Genomic DNA, 17,015 nt, shown 5'->3' on the forward strand with positions numbered 1-17,015 from the left:
TTTCTGAAACTTCACTTTGTTGGCTCTGCTTTCTTTGAGGCAAAGATGATCAAAGCAGCTCTAAGCATGCCGGCAATTTTTACAATAAATAGCATTTTCTGGGTTATTTTTCATTTCCATTTTAATGTAGCTCACTCACCTTGCTGGTGCTTTAAACTGTCCCTGTGCATCCTCTATGGCTTTGTATCAAACAGAAAAGTCATTTCAGATTACATCAGAGTACTTGTCTCCATCCCAAATTCACCTTAATTTTGTGATTGAAAAGATTCAGTAAATTGTAGCTCCATAATGATTTCCTTTCTTTTTCCTTTTCTCCTCTTTTTTTTTTTGTTGTTGTTGTTGAGTTTGTTGGAAGCACAGTGATCTGCTGCCATAGCCAGCAGTAAATTTGAGTAGAATCAGGCATTTAAGAGTTTTTCAAGCTTCATCAAATCGTAGACATTTCCCATGACAAAATAGTGCTGCTAGAGCTTGTGACACTTCTCACTTTCTGGGTCTTCCAAACGGATAATAAATCACCTACCAGGTGCATCTGTTTCTGCTTTTCCAACTCCAGCCTACTCTTACTACTACTGCAGCTATTTGCCAAGTAAGAGCAATTCCTATTAACGGCTAAAATTTACTGAGCATTTACTATGTACCAGGCATATTTTAAGAATGTTACATGTGTTAACTCATTTAATTCCCTCTATGACTCTTTGATAGGTTCAATTGCTATTCCATTTTGCAGATTAAAAAAATCAAGATACATAGAGCACTTGGCTATAGCCACATGGCTAGTAAGTGGAGGAGGCAGGATTCAACCCAGGAACTCTTGTTCAACTCAGGCTTCAACTTTTGAGAATGAGTCACCTTCTTATAAAGTAATAGGCAGGCATAAGGTGCTTCCCATGCATTATCTAAATTTCAGTGATAACATGCCTTACTTGAAGAACTTAGTGCTTCTATCTCTCATCCAAACGAAACTGTGTCTCCGTCTGTTACAGAGACCTTACTGATTAAAATTAAGGAGCAAGCAAACCTCAGAGACTCCAGCTACAAATCATAAAGGCAGTGCTCTGCTTGTCACATTGGACATTAAAGGGCTTGCCCATAGTGGACACCGAGCACTTTGAGGACAGGGGCAGTGCTTTCTTCATCTATAAATCAAATCTGTACTAGTCTCTGAGGACGGTCTAAGCATACTTCTTTCACGGGTTCAGGGATTGATTCAAAGCCACATAGACTCAGAGGAGCGAGTGTGGAAGGCTGGGTGTGAAACTTCTAATTGAACTACTTCCTTTATTGCCAGGCCTCTGGAAGGTGGCTCCACATTCATCTTGTTTTTTCTAAATTCTTTTTCTTCTCCCTGCACTTTGAACAATCCTTTCCCTGTTTGTGCCTGGCAAATTTTGCAGCTTCCTCTGATCAAAAGTTGTTGTTTGTAGAGGACAGAAAGGGAGATTCTGGTTTCTATGTAACTGTTGACTCTACAGAACTGAGGGGCTGAGCTCATTTTCCCTCAAAGTTCCTTTTATGCCTGTAACTCAATACACAGTCGCTGTAAGGATTTAAAGACCCCCATTTGTTTCATCCAGGAAATCAATTCCATTGACTTTGTTTTTTGTGAGCTAGTACCCTGGCCTCAGAGAGGTCCTCCTCACACTGCTTTATATTCTGCAGGTCTTGCTGGTGGCAGGGAAGGGGAGAACACCCAAATAACTCATCTCAGATCCTTGGTGGGCGTGGGATTCATCAAGACCTCTCAGTTTCCCCATCATGTCCCTGCCATGTCCCTCAGTGTTCAGAGAGGACAATACTTACTTTGCAAAGCTGTTGGTTAGTGAGCCTGCTCCTGGCTCACTGCCTAATGCAGTGCCCAAGCATAATAATCATTTTTGAAAGCGTTGAGATCCTTTCTTGCTGCTCCCTTAGTTTTCTCTCCCATCTCTACTTCCTGTTCACTCTATACTCCAAATGGAGAGAATGGAAATTGTCATGCTAGTGTACAGAAAGCAAAACTGAGGCAAGAAAGATTGACCTTTGCTTTGGTTTTGTAACAGTTCAAGGCACAGACCCAGCACTTGGCTCAGTGACAATTGATCAGAGCAGCCTTTACTCTCAGTAAAGCATATTCACTCCCCATTGTGGGGAGTTGAGTTCCAGAAATCCAAATGCAAATATAAAATCATATCAAAGAGTGTTTAATATAACATAGTAACAATAATAATGACACTTGCATTCACATAGTGCTTTCATTGACTGGCCATGCTGTACGAACTACATTTATAGATAACCTCCTTCCAAACTCCCATCAGCAGAGTGCTATTGCATTGGTGCAGTACAAAGTTAAATCAGTAGGAAATCTTTTAGTTACAGGTAACAGAGGTTCATTTTATGTTTGATTATAACAAAGATGTGCTCGTTGGCAGTGGCTTATGTAGATTTAGCAGCTCGATAATGTCAGGGCTCAAGGTCAGTATGTCTGCAATGCCGTTGGCCTTCTCATGGTCATAAAATGGCTGCAGCAGTGCCAGAAATCATATCCTGTATTCCAGTTAGGAAGCAAGGCACAGAGTATTCTTTTATCGGGGAGGAAAACCCTCCCTGTTTACATCTTATTGCCTGAAATGGGATTAATTCCCAACCGTAGATTAAGGACTGAGCTGTTTCCTAAGATCAAAGATCCCCTCTGATTTCTAAACAAGTATGTGGAAGTTCTGCCTGTTAGCAAGAACTGGCTTTGGGGGAGGCAATTAGCAGTACCTGACACAAAAGGACATTGGCCTAGAAGTAAAATCAACAAAGAACTCAGGTCCTTTTCTTCCATTTGCTAATTGAGGCACATTGTAAAACTCCTTATGCCTCTGTGCTCTTACCTATAAATTAGGGATAATAATAGCCTATTCCTCTCACAGGGATGGAGTGAGAAAATATACATATGCAGAAATGTTTTGAAGATTGTACTGTGGAAAAGCAAATTATTACATCTAGGGCATTTTTTTCACTTGAGGGGATATTTAAAAAGCATAAAACTGTCTCTTCCTAATGTAACTCATAACTAGGTAGGAAACCCAAGCTATTCATATGCAAAATTTGGAGTAATCTAAGGTTTAGCTATCAACTCAAGACAATAAGAGTAAAGTTATTAAAAGCAGTAAAAAAGGACAAAAAATATAATGGTTACGAGATTCATAGTTGCACATACCTGAGTGGAAGTCCCAATTTCAGCACATCTGCGTTGTGTGATCTTGGGCAGTTCACTTATTTTCTGAGTCTCACTTTTCTTATCTGTCAAATAAAAATAATTCCTCCCTCACAATGCTTTTGATGTATTAAATCACTTAAAATATATACAAAAAAACACTAAGCATGGTGGCTGGCATAGGAGATGAACTTAATAAATGTTAATTAACAAATAGCAGTCATTAAACAATTTGCTAAAAATTTCTCCTCCCTTCAACCCTTCCTCCATCCTTCCAGAGCCAGGTGTTCCATGTCTCAGGGTAGTGACTGCCTTTTACCATATCGAACATGTCCTGAATGATCTCAACCCCCCATGAATTACCCCAAGCTCTGGATTAACCTTTTCCCAGGATGGTTATTGACAATTTACTCTCAGTCTTTGCCTTCTGTCTCTTGGTTTGCTTTGGATTTGCAATGAGACTCTGTTTTCAGCCCTGAGGTTGCAAATAAACTCATTCCTCTCTTTGCCTGAATCTTGGACCCTTGTTACCCAGTGAGTGAAAATGGCCCTCACTGAGTTTTCAGCTGGCTTGGAGGACAGCAGGATGGCAAAATGTTGAGAGGCCTGTCAGGAGAGGGAGCTCGGATGTGGGCCCCTCTATCCTGTGTCAGTCCCTGTTATACCTGCGTGAGGATGCTTCAGAACTTCAGGGGGAAAGGAAGAAGGTTGCCAACAGTCTTAGGATTTTTGGCATAATTCTTTTCATCTTAAAAACATGTTTTACATGTGAAGGCTGTTGTTTAGAGACTTGTCTGAAGCTGGTTTTCTTCATTAGAAATATAAACAGTAATTGAATTACAACAGGAGCACACTAACTTAAGTTAGAATTGCAGGAGGGCTGGATCATGGAACAAGGGTTTTAACCCTGGATGGGTTAAAAAAGAGCCTGCACATATCCGTCCTCTGCTATAAAACAGGAGAGTTGAGTAACGTCTGTCATTGCCTTTCTTGGCATCGTTCAGCTATAGACACTCACGCTTCCTAATCTGAGTGTATTCCTTCCTCCTTACTTTTTGGCCAGAAACAGCAGTGGGATGGCAACCTCAGGCGCATTGGGTGGTGGGCAAGAAACTGCAATAATGGGCTTGGGTTAGACCAGCAACCCCAGATACCCACCAAATTGCAGCCTCCTCTCCTTCTTCCCAACAATTCTTACATGGTGTTCAAACTGGAGGGTGGATTTCCTGGTTTTTACATTCAGAGCTAGGGTTCATTTTAGAACCAGGATCTGTTTTCCTGGACTTTGCACCTGCTCTTTCTTACCAACTTCCTCCAACAAGGGCTGAAAAGGGCTTCATTCTTCAGCCCCGAGCTAGTTCCCACTGCGAGTGGACAATCCCCATGCCCAGAAAGCCTGGTTACTATTGCCGTCCTCAGCGCCTGCCACCAACGTCTACGTTGGTCCCATGGACAGGACAGCTGGGCTGCCGGCTACCAAAATGACATCAGCTTCTTCCTCTCAGCCTCTGTCATCCTCTTTCTCCAGAGCCCCAAAAACTAAAAACCTGAGCTTGCTCTGTAGCTAATCCAGCTGAGCCATGAGAAATCATATCTTCCTTCATGAACTTTCAGATATCATTTAGAGCCAAGCTTTCTATAATATCCTGGGCTACCATACCTGAGGAATATGGCCACGTGCACAGGTGCTGTGACATAACTGGGTTAAGTCCTGAGTCTGCACATGCTAGCTGTGTGTCCTGAGTCAAGTCACTTCCTTGTCTGAGCCTTCGATTCCTCATCTGCAAATGATTTAACAAAACCCACCTTCACAGAGCGGCAATGCATCTAACATACTCAGACTAGTGCCTGGCGCACAGTAAGCGGCAAAACAAAGTATTCATCATATTACTATGCATGATTCGGGAAGATAAACCTTTTGTTTAATCCTGTGATACCTGGCTGCAATTTAAAACACAGTTTTAAACATTGAAATAAGCAGAGTTGCATTGTGAAGCAGAGTACAACATTCATATAAATCTTTCACATAAAACAGGTAACTTCCCAAAACTTTCTTTTTGTTGTGTGCTGCTTTGGGCTCCCCCTCTGACAGCCTGAGGGGAGAAGCTCTTTTTTCTGCTCTTCAAGGTATTTCAAAGACTTCAGTAATAAACAACGAAGCTTAAGTCAGAAGGGGAAGAATACAGGAAATATATTTGCAGGGAGAAGATCAATGTGTTCGGTATGGATGGTTAAGAAGGAGGTTTAGATTATTCCTCGTTCTTCTTACACAGACATTTATCCGTATTTCCTTGGTCATCTCTGTCCAGCCCCTCCTACCAAACAAATGCTCCCTTCAGGACTGTAGAGAAGATATTGTAGGAATTGCTACCTGGAGGGAATCCTGTTTGGAAGCTTTGTGAGTACGATACATTTCTCAAATTCTTTGGACCTCAGTTTTCTCATCTGATAAATGGGGTTTCTAATACTTCCCTCCCAGTGCTGTGGGATTAGGTATATGTCTCTAAGCTGCCATTCACATTTCCCGGCCCTACCCAGAATCAGAGCTGTTGCCAGCCTGGCCCCAGTCACCTCCACCATGACCTGGGCTCTTGCAGCATCCTCCCAGCCAGTGTCCCTGTTTCTGTCCTTTCTCACCCTGTCTCCACTAACCACAGTCCAGCCAGTACATGTTTCAGGAACTGCACTAGCCTCATACCTTTTCCCTCCTGCAGCCTTCTGTTGGCTTTGCATTATGCTTGGAATAAAATTCAGGCTCCTTACCAGCATCCGCCCAGGCTGCCTCTCCTCCTCACATTCCACCCTTCTCCCCAGGACTGCACTCCACTTCTTTGTGTTCCTGAGCACATTCCTGTCCCAGAAACTCAGACTGCCAGCCCCTCTCCCTGTTGCCCTTTGTTCTGGTCACCTTGAAGCTGATCCATTCACATCCTTCAAGTCCCAGATGAAATGCCACTTCCTGGGCGAGACAGAAGGCAATGGAACCCCAGGGAGATATGGTAAGCCCTGAACTAGAGCTTTTAGCTGATTTCCCTCCTCCTGGTCTCGCTCTTTTCAAATCCAACCTCCTCATGGCTCAGAGAAAGAGAGCTAAAGCATGAACAGATCACTTCTCTTCTTAAATCTCCTAATTCCTCCCCTTGATCTGGAGGATAATGTTCAAGCTCATGAATCTGGCCCGTAAGACCCACCATGATGCTTCTGCAGACCTATCTCCCCTGCGACTATCTGGTCACAGCCTATGCTTCCAGCACTCCAACCTGTTTTACTTTCACGCTATCATTTTTCAATTCTGTATCTTTTGTTCATGATGTATCTGTATACCTGCAGTGCCCCCCGGCACCTCCTCCAGGAAGCCACACTACCCATTCTGCCTTAGATGCCCCTCCTGGTGTCCCCATCAATCTCTGGGCCTAACCTGAAGCTGCCCCTCTACTTGGTGTCATTTCTTGATGTCTTTATGACCCTAGGGTTTCACTAGACTTGCTTCTCAGCATCTCCGTACTGCCCAAGGTGCACAGTGGACCCCTGGAGTGTTACTCAATGTATGCTGAATGAGTGAATAAATAAATGAACCTATGATTGAATAACAATCTTTTTCTTGGTACATTTGCTTCTTTGATTCATTTTGGGCATTATGAACTCTCTTCTGCTACACTAATATAACATAACGTACGCACTCATCTGACTATATTCTGGTCAGCTAATCGATTCTGTTTGCTACTCCCTTGTCTTTTATGTGCTTCTATACAGCTGTGTGAAATGATACCCATAGCTATCATTTATGCAGCACTTACTCCGTGCCTGACACTGTTTAAAGGCTTCTCTCCATGTGTTAAGTCTTGTAATTTTTAAAAGAAACTTCTCAAGAAAGTATTATTATTATTATCATTCCCTTTTGCAGATGATGAATCAGAAGCAGAGGGCATCATTTCCCCCATCACACATAACTAGTACATAGCAGTACCAGTCTCGGAGCCTATATATTGCTACTAGAACCTTCCTTCTTCTGCCAAAACCAACCGCTTCTCTCAGTGAGATGACCAGGACCATGACTTGTCCTCATTTTGGTGTTCATAGGACCAGTTCGAGGCACATTTTATGTTTTCCATGATTACATTTGTCCTTTCGACATCCTTGTTTTTCCTTGTCCTTACCTGATTGTATCATGGGATTCCTTTATACTTAGGGTAGTGGACCAGAATCATCTAGAAGGCCTCTTAAAGCACAGACTGTGTGTCCCACTCCAGACTCTCTGATTCAGGAGATCCGTAATAGGGCCCAGGACTTGGGGCTTCTCTCAAGTTCCCAGGTGCTGCTGCTGCTACACATTCAGGGTCTGTGCACTGAGACCTGTAGTCTAAGGTCACCCACAGCTCTGCCCTACCCTACCTCCCCAGGACACGCCCTCCAAGTTCTTTTCTCATTTTCCCACTCCCAATCTCCAGTTTTACTTGTTCTAGTGCTTATTGCCCCAGGGAATTACTCTCTCCCCTGCACATTTGATATATGTGAAAGTGTTCTGTATAGTTGGGTATTTTGTTATCCCACCTAAGTAGCTGATTTGCTTCCATCTGAAAGGCTAGGTGAAGGCATCTTGGGTGGAAGGAAGAGGTGGATGAATGAGTGATACCCAAGCTCTCACCTGCATGCATCACACCATGTAGGCAAATCTTTCCCACTTCTGTGTGGATCTGGCCTTGGCTGAGATCCATGGCAGTAACTGACAACCCTCTTTCTCACCCACAATTCTGCAGAGAAGCCCAGCCTTATCTATGCCTTGTTCTTATTGCACACAACTCAGGGAATCATATTAAAGCAAAGAATGAGATTTGCATACAGGCATTTGGCAAAGAATAGACTCCCTAAGCAGGAAACCACACAGCCCATAATTGCTGTAGGTATCTAAGGTGTCAGGCCTCTGCTACCCAGTGAGGCTGCAAACCGGCTTTTTCATCATAAAGGAATGAGCTGCCAATGATTTTCATAGCTTGATTAACGCTCTTCAAACCGATCTCCATTGGGTGCAGAAGTGAAGCCCGAGGAAGATGGATGTTTCCTATTACTTGACGTAATGGCTGTGAGGCAGGCTAATGAAACCTTTACAACCAGAGTTTACAGGAAAAAACCCAACAAACACAGATCAATACCTGAGTTACAGTTCCAATGCATTGATAAATGGATGACAGGCTGTGGGCCTGGCCCCAGCAGAAGAAAACAGAGCAGGAAGACAGTTTGGGGGATGTTGAGAGGGAATGGGAGGTAGAAAGAAGAGGAAAAAGGGTTAAACCACAGTGTGAACTGATGGGCCCAAGGGCACCAAGAGGAGGTTGTGAATCTGAGCACACGGGTACCAGGGGAAAGAGAAGGACCGGACAGCTAGGAGGTGAGAGGAAGTAAAAAGGGGGGAGGCTGCACCACCAGCCTCTGAAGGTCCACAAGTGAGGCTGGGGAGCACACCCTGGCTGGGCTGCTCTCTTCATGAAATGGGCAGCCCCTCTGATTTTCCCCTGCACTAACTAATTAAAACCTCAGCCCCACTGCTTGCATTCCCAGTTCTCATTATGATTTTCTTCTGGTGACACAGGCATCCCTTTGTTTCCTGAGTCCTAGAATCAGGTCCCCGACGTGCAACAACGATGCCTGGACTCAGCTTCAGCCTCTGTTCTTCCGTCGTTCAGAAGCCACCCTCAGGCAAGGTGACCCCGGCTGCTGACTGGGGCAAGCCAAGGAATTCTCGGCTTCTGACATGTTGCCCATTCATCTTCTCCAATAGTGTTCCCATGCACAACTTGTGGCTCGGGCTGGAAATGCAAAATGAAAAAATGCATAGCAGCAGCACCTCCTCCAAGGCCTTAGTGTCTCTGCTCATATTCATTGAGGCTGGTGACTCCCCACTTGCCACTCGCCAGCCCCATCTTCCAACATAATATGCTGGTGACTTATCTATTGTGTTCATTGTCCATCTCACCCAAAATTATTGTCAAAAAGTTGTGTTTTTTGTTTTTGTTTTTTTTTAGTGTTTTGCTCATTTTTGTATACCCCTGGTACTTGGCAACCCATTTGGTACATAGCAGACACTCAGTAGATGTTGGTTGGGTGAAGAAATGATGGAGGACCAGCCATCATGCTTTTGTCCTAGGCTCACTGAGAACCAGCCACACAGCTATTGCTCTGTGTCTCAGTTTCCTTATTAGGAAATGGGGATAATGATCTCTAAAGAAACAGATGGATGCATATATGCAAACTATTCATATGTTTATATATTCCTCTCTGTAAAATGTTTGTATATTCACATATGTAAGGTAAAAAATGTAAGGCATTGAATAAATATAAAGGATCCACACTATTCACAGTTCGCGGACACCTGTCATGATAAACAAACTGGAGAAGCAATCAGCAGCAAATAGATTGTATTGGTATGTGTGTGTCCCCACCAAAACCTCCACATTGTTGAAACTGCTGCCTGCTCTAATCTCCTGCTTGTGAAGATTAGCCCTATTTCTTTATCCAAAAAGAAGTGATTTGGGGGGCCTAGCACCCCCCAAAATTAGGGCCCAGGCCATCGCACTATGTCTAAGGAGGATGTTGTATAAGATGTGCACTTAGTGGAAATGGACAAAAGGCACTATATATAGAATGCAAAAGTGGAGTTTTCAGACCTGTGCTTTAAATACGAGGATGGCATCGTCACCAGCACCTCCAGGAGTAGAGCCGGAGGCAGGATTCTCTGGGGAGTGCATTTCCTCCAGTTCTGCTGATGCAGGAGAGATGGGTGAATCAGCAGTAGGAGGCTGAACGTTTTGATAATCACAGTTTGCTCTGGGTGACAAAGTGGGATCTGGACGGAGGGAAACAGCTGGATATTTAACCAGGCTAAGCAAGAGGGCCCAGGGGACTGCCAGTGAGGACACGGTGCTTTTACCTCCTGATCAAGCTTTTCCCATCTCGTTATTTTATTTGTCAATTTTTCCCATTCCATGTACCAGGCTGTTCCCTGACTGTTAGCTCCTCTGGCAAATAGCTCAGCCAATCATTCTGCCTTGGGAAGGTTGCATGGCTGAAGTGAGCAATGTGGCCCAACCCAGGCCTTTTCCCATGAGTGCCTTTCTCTGTGGTTCAAGCTCTTCTCCAGCTCCCCCATGATGTTAGGTGTGGGATCCACAGTATGCCTACAGCAGAGCGACCCAGCCACTCTCATCCTGCCCTTTTCTTTTCTCATGAAGCAGCTGTGGGTTGGGTAGGAAAGGGGCTGAGGGGGTGAGGTTAGAGAGAAGAGACTGGAAATCAGATCCCAGCTCCATCATGATTAGCAGTGTGACTCTGGGGATATTGTCACACTTGTCTGCCCCATCTTCCTTCATACCAAGATGGTAACTCCTACCTCATAGGCTCTGGTGAGAACCAGAAACCGGGAGACACAGTGCTAACACATAGGTGAGGAGTACATGGCAACTGAGTATACACAATGGTCTCTTCACAGCTGTCTCTATACTTGAATTTTCAAATTTCTAAAACCAGAAGGGAAAGAAAAACAATACTGGATAGTCCTAGACTGTAGTAGGTGCCTGCTGTATGTCATCATATCATTCCCCTCACAGACTTATAAGCTGAAGAGTAGTAGTCTACTGCTCTTGTTTGCGCATGCCCCCCAAAAAGCATGTTTTGGAAACTTAATCCTCAATGCAACAGTGGTGGGAGATGGAACCTGATGAGAAGTGATTAGAGCATAAGGGCTCTACCATCATGAATGGGTTAATACCATTATTACAGAAGTGGGACCCATAAAAAAGAATGAGTTTGCCCCTTTTTGTCTCTCTCTCACTCTGTACTGCCCTTCTACTTTCTGCCATGATGATATAGAAAGAAGAGCCTTACCAGATATCACCTCTTGATCTTGGACTTCTCAGCCTCCAGAACTCTGAGCCAATACATTTCTGTTCATTATAAATCACCGAGTCTGTGGTATTCTACTAGAGCAGCACAAAATGATGAGAAACTGAAAAATTTAATAGATGAGGAAACTGAATTACAGAAAGAATCACTAACTTGTGCAAGGTTAGGCTGCTGATAAATCACAGAGCCGAAGCTCCATACTGGTCTTAATTTCAAAGTCCATCCCTTTCCCCATCACTAGGCTGGATCCTAGAAGCCTCAAGATTAACCAGAGAAAATTTCAGACTGCATGACTAGTAGAGTTTGCCCACAACCCCTAGGCAGGAGACACATGGTTTGTAAATCACATGTCACATGCCAGTACGTCTGCTGCCACCACCTCACTGCGCAATAATGAGAACCACCTGCTGCAAAACAAAGCAAGGAAAGGAAAAGAAAGCTTCACTGTGGGCTGGAAATAGCTGCAATTAACAGCAGCACTCTAGCCCAGCACATAGGCAGATCATGAGGCAGCCACAAGCATAGCCCTCTGCAGCCAGGTCCTGGGCAGAAAAACCTGCTGTGAGTGGTCCCATGTACTTCCAGCCTTGGATTTGATAAGGAAAAAAAGATAAGCCAATATTCACTAAACTTCTAATATGTGTCCCTCATGGCACTACATATCTTCCTATCCTGTACTTTATTTGCTTCTGAAAATAATCTTGTGTGGTGTATCTTACTCCCATTCTACAAATAAGAAAACCGAGGCTCAACAAAATCACCCATCTGGAGAGCAGAGTCAGTAGCTGAGCAAAGGAATTCAGTAGTAGTAGTGAGAACTGACCAAAGGCAGAGTCCAGAGAAACAAAGGTAGGGGGAGAAGTTCCTATGCATATACTAGTTCTATTTGCTGTAAAGTACTCCCCGTCTACCCAACCCCATCCTAACCTAAAGAACGACTATTCAGCCTTTGAGAGTCAGGCAAGTCATCACCTCTCTGAAGCCTTCCTCAATATCCCCAGTTAGATTTTGTGATCTAAAGCCCTGACATAGTGCCTAGAATAGGAGTTCCTGCCTAATAGGTGTTCAAATATTTGTCAACAGATAAGTAAGTGACTAAGCAAACATCTACAGCAGTGTTGCCCAACACAACTCTCGCAGTGATAGAGGTATACTTTAACCTGTATTGTCCAGTGCAGCAGCCACCAGCGACATGTGGCTTTGGCTGTTGTATAGGACAACACATGTCTGGATACCTGGTGCTTTCTATGCTCCTGCCATTGCTGCCATCAGAAAACTCAATAACCATGCGGGGCGTGGGTGCAGTGGGCAATCAGGCCCAGCTGATTCTGCAGTTGGATAAATCCAGCCATGCTCCTTGGAACATGGCTAGCTTATCCCAAAATATATTTTGGGGACTTCTATTTTCATTAGCTATTGGTCCAAGATAATCACCAGAATAGCAATTTCTAAGTAAATATGAGGATTTGATTCTCTGTGAGCACCAAATCCTTCCATAACAGTAAGAGAGGCATCTTCATCTCTTCATAGGGCCATTTTGGGTCCATTTTGCTTCTCAGCTCAGCCCTGTGGGAAGTTGACCAAAGATGGACGAAGCTCAAGCATTTGCAGTCTCAGGGAAGGGATTTGGGATAGGGATTAGGGCAAAGAGATGGTAATTCCAAGGTTGAAGGCACGTCTTCAGGAGCACTTTAGTGTCTTCCAGGCTCCAAACATCAGGGCACTTCAATACCTATTTCGGAAATTGGTACCTTAGGAACATGTTGATACTCATTTAGATTGATCTATTCCTTCTTCTGGAGCACCTGGGACCAAACTTAAAGTTCATTAAAGAGTAAGGAATGGCAGGAGGTCAGGAGGGAGCTTTAATACTCTGTAGACAGCTTTCTGCACAGAGCTGTTAGGCCAACTCTGAAGGGTTAGCAGTCTACTTCCTGCCCTCCAGTGTGGTTGAAGAAAGAAATCAGAGAGGGCTGGTGGCCTCTGGGTGATGCAAGGCCCCTGGTTTATGTAGTAGAGTCACTGCTCTTCCCAGCTGGACTGGGCTACCATGCAGGTACCAGCTGGAGGCACCCTATGTTTCAGCTCTGTTCTGACCTGAGAGCTCACCCTGGTTCTAGATGTTTGTGGTTTGCTTGAATATTAGGTGTAAGGGAGATAGAGTGTGGGGGACTGAGACAGCCCTGTGGATGATTCTGGGACACGAGGCAGAGCTGGGTCTCACCCTGTCGCTGACTTGTCTCTGAATTCTTCCCCTGACTCCCCACACTTGGGCCACATATATTTTCCATCATGGAGTGCTCCTGTTCTCCTCCTTTCCCTATTCCAGGCCCCCTTTCCTCTTGAGATGCAAATGCGCTTTTCCTTTCCAGTCTGAGCGGTACAAGATTCTCTAAATTAGGGTGCTGACTCTGGGAAGAAATGCTTAGTGAATGATGGCTCATGGTTGCTAAGCAAATCTGAGCCGCCTGACTTCTGCATGGAGTTCTCGGGATTCTCCATGGAGTGACTAAGAACGGAACAAATCATTTGGCCCAGAGTAATGGGTTTCTGTGCTATTAGTCGAGGCAGCTTAGTGTAACAGAAAAAGCATTTTTTTACTGGTTGTCAGGAGTTCTCTAGATCTGCCTCTGTCACTGCCTAACTTGAGAGCTATGACCTCTCAGAGCCTCAGTTTCCTGATCGATCAAAAGAGAGCATCGGATCAGATTGTATGCTTGTTGTTCTGTATTCCTCACAGAATATGGTGGAATGGTGGTAGGTGGAACACTGAAATCCCCACCTCTGCCTCCAGTGGATTACTTATGTTTATCTCTTTTATTGATTTACATCTCTGCATAGGATTTAGTTTGAAAAAAATATTTAATGGCTAAAAATAATCTGAAGTCTCTGGACTAGATGATCTCTAAGGCGCCCTCATAGCTCTATAATTTTAATGTAGCACCTGCTAATTGGAACTGATCGTAAACCCAGGTCAGAGACTAACAGCTTGAGGTAAGAAGTCTTGAGGCTGTGTTTCAACTCATTTTAGCAATTTGCTCACTTCTATACATCTGACCCTTGGGGTTAAATCTGTAGCTGTTTCTGTGTGTGAGCGTTTGTGTTTGTAAGTGAGTGCGCTGAGCTCTGAGAGAGTGTGCTGAAGATGTCTCTCTCATTTCATTTCCCCTCCGAGGGGACTGCAGGGTGGCATGCAGGTCTGCAAGGGAGGCTGAGCTTTCTATCTTTGCCTGGAGACTTCCGATGCCTCTCCCCGAGGAGGGCTCACTACACAGCGAGTCAGGGCAGCTTTCCCTCGTGGGTCATGGGAGGAGGCAGGGTAACATGGCAGTGTTGAGCATGGCACTGAAATTCATTGGTCCTTGGGTCAGATTTGGGATCAGTCAGTTAATACAGGTGTGGCACTAAGGCATTTACTTAATCTTTCTCATTTTCAGCTGTAAATTGGACACATTTTAAGGGCTCCGTTGCATGAATTTTGATGCATGTCAATTCCATGTAACCCAAACCCAATAAAAACACATAGTGTTTTCATCATTCAACCACTCACTCCTCACCACCACACTATACTAACCTACCAATGGTGTGCCATGGTGGTGGACATGGTGGTGGAGAGGGTGATGGAAATGCTCTATTATCTTGATTAGGGGGTATTCACATGAGAACACATTTCCCAAAATATGTAGACATTCTATAAATGTCCATTTGTTATATTTAAATTGTCCATCAATAAAGATGATTTTAAATGAATAAAAAACACTTTGAGTTAGAGGAGTTCTTTGCTCTAACTCTGGTTTAACCTCATTGTATAAAGAAGAAAACAGACTGTCAGAGGTAGGGCAATTTATGTAGCAAATTGGTAGTGAAGCCCAGACCAGATCCCATATTCAGGGTTTCTCACTCTAATGATGGAGATAAGGACAGCAGTGTCCATATTATTATATCAGTAATAAGTTATCATATCACAGCACTTGGTCAAACATGAAGAGCTCTCAGTGTCCTATTTTATTACAGTGATTACTCCTATGAATATGGAGTGCTTTACAGCCATATTTCTTTTGCAGAAGGTACATGTGAATCAGGTGGAGATCTTGTTAAAGTACAGATTCTGATGCAGAAAGTCCTAGGAATCTCAAAAACATTTTGAGGAATTCAAAACCAAAATTAAGTACATTAAAAAAATTCTCATAAAATTTCCTCTCTTTCTATGGGAGAGGCACACACACACACACACACACACACATACACACGCTCCAACCTTGACCACAGATATCAGTGGGCTTCTGATATCAGCCTTAACTTGATCACCAACATCTTGATTACACTACAAATTCCTGGACATGGATTGATTGGTCACACCCACAAACCACATCTGAATGTTCTATTCACTTACATTTTCCAGCTGAAATTAGATACCACAGGATTGAGTATTTTGATTGACTTTGCATCTGGGTCAGTCAAAATTGCAGGTCCCAGGGAAGGGCTATGTTGCACTAAGGGATTTTTGTTTTGTGCCACCAGAACCCCTTTTGGCGAGTGATTGATTGATAGCTCCCAATCCAAATCCAATTGCTCATGCTTTCTGCCCAGAAAGATTCGGGATGTATTGATCTTTGTCCAAGCTCATCTGGGGAAAACAATGCTTCCATAATGGGGAGAGTGCCACTCGGGGTCCTGCATTGTGCTGCTTTTGTTTCTCCTGCCAACTCAGACCAAGGCTTTATCTGCAGAACTTTCGGCAGCTGGCAGGCATGATTCTCTGCTGGAGACAAATTTGATTCCCCATTCCACTGCATGTCCTTTGATGGCAAATTCATTTAGGCACATTACAGTCATACAGATGCAGACTGACCCAGTTAGCTCTACATGCGTTGTGAATCCAGTTAATTGTATATCAACTAATTGCATAATTCATTTATTAATGGACTGAATTAAAATCCAAGTGTTGCAGCTCCTCTTCAGAGCGTCAGGATTAGTGAGAAGCAAAGCCTTGGGAGAATTTCATTTTTCAGATCCATGATCTGCCTCTCCAAAATATATTCTTCCTCTCTTTTTCATTTGGGTAAAGAACTATTCCATGAAACAATTAAGGATGAGATAAAAAATAAAACATAGCTACATTACTAAAAATGCCTTTTTTTTTTTTTTTATTTTGAGAGTCCCACTCTGTCGCCCAGGCTGGAGTGCAGTGGCACAACCTCAGCTCACAGCAACCTCCACCTCCCAGATTCAAGTGATTCTGCCTTAGCTTCCCCAGTAGCTGGGATTACAGGCATGTGCCGCCATGCCCAGCTAATTTTTGTATTCTTAGTAGAGATGAGGTTTCACCATGTTGGCCAGGCTAGTCTCAAACTCCTGACCTCAAGTGATCCACCCACCTCGGCCTCCCAAAGTGCTGGGATTACAGGCATGAGTCACCATGCTGAGCCCTAAAAATGTTAATAATCTTTTATATACAGCTGCGTAATATTAGGATACAAATATTAACAGATTACATTGGTGCCCCCTGAAACAGTAGTTTTGAGAACACATATTCTGAGTTTAGAAGGGGCGTCCAGATTCTCCTGTGTACCTCCAGGTGGGTCCTCATGGGATAACTGCTTGCCAAATGGTCGGGGTCACATGAGCTCTCTGTTTCCTAGAAGAGATATACCCTTACCACCCAGCATCTCCAGAGCCCTCACCTTGGATACTGGTTTCTTGTCAGCTGCCAGCAGCAAAAAGCAAAGGCCCAGTGTTGCCCCTTGTGAATAGCCTGCCATAGACCTTACCCTTTTATCCCCAAAGTCCTCCTTGCTGCTGATTTTGGAAGCACATCATCACACTTCTTGTGAAGTAGCAGAAAGTAATAGAGTGAGTCTCACTCTACATCTTATGTTGGGCTTTCCCAGAAGGAGACCTGAGACAAGGATGTGAATGTAAATATTTTATGTAG

Source organism: Callithrix jacchus, chromosome 10 (assembly GCF_049354715.1).
Source record: "Callithrix jacchus isolate 240 chromosome 10, calJac240_pri, whole genome shotgun sequence".
Lineage (NCBI taxonomy): Eukaryota > Metazoa > Chordata > Mammalia > Primates > Cebidae > Callithrix > Callithrix jacchus.